General features: G+C 51.6%; 1 pseudogene; it reads left to right on the forward strand.

Annotated features, from left to right (window-relative positions):
- The first annotated feature begins 2,079 nt into the window (after positions 1-2,079).
- LOC123186412 (phenolic glucoside malonyltransferase 1-like) lies at positions 2,080-3,624 on the forward strand (annotated as a pseudogene).
- The last annotated feature ends 657 nt before the right edge of the window (positions 3,625-4,281 follow it).

Raw genomic sequence — 4,281 nt, forward strand, 5'->3', positions numbered from 1 at the left:
TGTAAGAAGTAACATGCATCCTACAATATCAAACACATAATCTGAGAGCATTTTACTCACAGTACAAGAACTAGGAACCTCACACACACTACTAATCCAGCTTCCACACGCACAGAAAACCCAGCAGCCATTTTTGAATTCGTATTGCGTGCACAACCAGCATCCATGTGCGCCCAACTATGGTGTTTGGGGACAACCAGAGGCAACGTACCTATGCGAGGGATCTCAACCACGACGTGCGGAGGAACCGATCTCGGGCGCCTCAGAAGATCCTGCGATGGAGAGAGAGGGCCGCCGGGCGGCGCGGGCCGGCTGCGCCGTTCAATATCTTGGGGCCCGTCCAAGATCTTGCGGCGGCGACCGCAGCGCGGGAGACGGAGCGGCCGCCCAAGTGCGACTCAGGCAACGGCGAGCGATGAGCGGGGGAAGGAGCGACCGCAGGGCGGGAGAAGGAGAGGCGGCCCCTGTGCGACGGAGCGATCCGTAGGGCGGGAGAAGGAGAGGCGGCCCCTGTGCGACGGCTGTCGGGCAAATAGGCGCGGCACAAAAGTGAAGAACGCACGAGAAGTGAAACCGATTTTTTTTCAAAACTATCACATTATTTGAAGCAAATTCGGAAACTACAGCATGCTTTGGAGAAATATCAAGTCTAGCACCCTGTCGGCCAGGTGTTGGCCGAAAAGGGTGTTTTCGGCCACCTCTAGGCCGAAATAGGGTTTTCGGCCATGCCTTGGCCGAAAAGGTGCAAAGCTGGCCGAAGAGGGGTGTTTTCGGCCACCCTTTGGCCGAAAAGGACTTTTTGGCCTAGTGTAGGCCGAAAAGTACTTGTTGGTCAATCGTAGGCCGAAAAGTACTTTTTGGTCAAGTTTAGGCCGAAAAGTCCCTTGGACCACCTTTTTCCGTTAACTGTTGGCCAATGTATTTTCCCGCCAACCCTTTCGTTGATGCAACCCTCTTGCCCTTCGATGATGTGGTCCTTTTGCCATCCGTCGATGCAGAACTATTGCCCTTCAAGGATGCAGAAGTCTTGCCCAACAGATAACGGAAAGGTGGGCCCAAGGGACTTTTCGGCCTACACTAGACCAAAAAGTACTTTTCGGCCTAGTGTAGACCAAAAAGTACTTTTCGGCCTACATTTGATCAAAAAGATCTTTTGGGCCAAACAGCAGCCGAAAACAGCAATTTCGGCCAGCTCAACCACTTTTCGGCCATGGCAAGGCCGATAACCCTACTTCGGCCAACAGTTGGCCGAAAACTACCTTTTCGGCCTGCACGTGGCCGACAGGGTCATAGTTTTGCATTTTTTTCGTTATGTGCTATAGTTTCCGAAATTGCTACAAAATACGTCATAGTTTTGAAAAAAAATCCTAAGATATGGCGATTCTATTCCAGTTGTGATTACTTACGTTATTAATCACTGCAATTACCCATATTACTCCCTCTGGTCCTTTTTACTCTGCATATTAGGTTTATCTGAAGTCAATCTCATCCAACTTTGACCAAGTTTATACAAAAAATTATTAACATTCACATAACAACACATTTATTATTAGATTCATCTCGGAATATATTTTCATATTATATTTATTAGATGTTATATATGTTAATATTTTCTAATATAAATTCGGTCAAACTTAGCAAACTTTGACTTCAGACAAAGCTAATGTGCGGAGTAAAAAGGACCGGAGGGAGTATTAATTAATAACATTATCATTAAAAAAGGACTAATCTACCCTTACATCCAATTACTAAAATGTCCTCAAAAGAAAAAAACAGGGATCAATAATGACCATTGGATCACCTATATACTACCCACTATTTACAGAAGTATGATGCACCGTAAAATGTCTCTAAATCTAACAAAATTACACACTGGAAATTTGACTCTTCAAGATAGAGCGAGGCGCTTGCATTTTAGCAGAACTGTCATGGTTGTTGTACGGTAGTAGTCGGTGGGGTATAATAGATCTAGATATTATTTCTTTTGGCTGGAGTGATAGATCTAGAATTAATTACATGTCCACAATTAGGAACATGCGTCGTGCTAGTTTGCGTTCTCTGCTCACTTGTCAGCTCCTATCCTATCATTCCCACACAAAACCCACGAAGGCGCCGCCACTGCTTGCTCAGGCGCGCCATGTCTCCGGTGAGAGTAATCCACGCGAGCTACGTCGACGTGCCGGCAACCGCCATGGTGTCACCAGAGCCGATCAAGCTCACGGCGATGGAGGCGCAGTGGGTCGTCGTCCCGGTGCTGCAGCACGTCCTGCTGTACGAGGGCGAAGACTTGCCGCACTTCAACGACGTTCTCCAGTCCCTCAGCTCCTCCCGGCCGCGACTCTGCGCAGCTTCGCCCCACTGGCCGGCAAGCTCGTACACCTCGAAGGCACGGGCGACGTTGCTATTGTCTGCTCCTCCTCGGACGGCGTCGGTTTCATCGTCGCAGAGTCCGACGCCGACATCCACCGCCTCGCCGGCGACGAGGAGCACGACGTGCGCGTGCTCCAGCGGCTCGCGCCGGAGGTGGACATGGGCGAGCTGCCGACCCCCGTCCTGGCCGTGCAGGCCACGCGCTTCGAGGGAGGCGTGGCGGTCGGGGTGACGGTGCACCACGGCGTCGCCGACGGGTGGTCGCTGTGGACGTTCGTCGAGGCGTGGGCGACGGCGTGCCGAGGCGAGACGCGGGCGGCGACACCGTGCTTCGACCGCTCGCTCGTCAAGCTGCCTGGTGGCCAAGAGCTGGCCAGGAGCTTCTTGAGAAAGTACGCGCCAAATCTACCAAAGGTATGTTCATTGCTCAGCCCAAATTTGTTTCATCCACGACGTGCGTGACAAATCGAACGCGTTTCAGCGGCATATCCGGCGCCGCTCTTAGAGGACCATGCACGGTTGACGCGCCGGACGTTCACCTTGGACGCGCGGAACATCCAGCGCCTCAAAGAGCGCATCGTGCGTCTCGGCGAAGCCCACGGCGCGGCGCCGCCGTCCACCTTCATCGCGGTCGTCGCGCTCGCCTGGACGTGCTTCGCCCGGTGCAAGCCGTTCGCCTCGGACGACGACGTGATGGTCGGCTTCCTCGCGGATGCCCGGCACTGCCTCGAGCCTCCCGTCGACGCGGGATACTTCGGCGCGTGCCTCACCGGATGCATCGCGAGCCTCCCCGCGCGCGAGCTCCGCGACGAGCATGCCCTGGCGGCCGCGGCGCGTGCGGTGCAGGAGGAGGTCCGCAAGAAGACGGAGGACCCGATGGCCGGGTGCAATTTCCTGGCACCAGCGTTCACGGTCGCCTTGGAACGGCTGATGAACGTGTCTGGCGCGTCGAGCTTCCGGGCCTACGAGCTGGCGGACTTCGGGTGGGGCAGGCCGAGGCGGACGGAGAATACCAGGATGAACCGTGACGGCCAGGTGGCGCTGATGCGCGCCAGGGACGGGCTGGGAGTGCAGGTATCGGTCTCGCTGCTCGAACCGGCGCAAATGGCCGAGTTCAAGTCTCAGTTGCTCGAGTTAGTCGGTTAAATGTGAGGGAGCACTCCTCCATTTATTTTTTAAAATTATATATTTAAAATATAATTATGTAAATAAAATACAAAAGTTATAGAATATGAAGTACTACACGTTCTGTTCTGTTTTGCAACTGCTAGTCCCGACTCGAGTGAGAGCCCCTGTTTTAGATATCACGCTTGCCAAAGCTTTATCATCCGGGTTTATTAGATCCCTTTGTATTTTGGGTCCAAGTTTGATCATGTGTTCAACTAAAAATATATAAAATGTGTTAGATAATAACGAGAAATAAACGAGACATAAGAGACACGTATTTTTACGTGGAAACCCTGGCGGGAGAAAACCACAGACGCACGAAGGTGCAATCACTATGAGGAGGAGTATTACAAGCACGAGACGACAGGCCGTCTGAGGTGCGACTATATGGGGTATATGGGGGCAATACATGAGAGTCTTTGGAGAACAAGTAAACGATTTGTACTCGTACGCGTCGGTACCAACGCAAAGGCCCACACTGTATGTACTACGTCTAGTCCAATACGATAGAATTTGGATCACAATTTAACAATCTCCACCTTAAGTCAAATTATCTCCAGTAGTCGAAGAAAGTAGATAGCTCCATCCAAATCAGCATAAACACCTTGTGCGTCAAAGTCCATAGGACTAGTGAGAAATACCAACTAAGCCTGAGCAAAGCTCAAACTTATTGGTCGGAGCTGGCTTTGTCATCATATCAGCAGGATTATCATGAGTACTTATCTTGCATACCTTCAAATCACC

Source organism: Triticum aestivum, chromosome 2A (assembly GCF_018294505.1).
Source record: "Triticum aestivum cultivar Chinese Spring chromosome 2A, IWGSC CS RefSeq v2.1, whole genome shotgun sequence".
NCBI lineage: Eukaryota > Viridiplantae > Streptophyta > Magnoliopsida > Poales > Poaceae > Triticum > Triticum aestivum.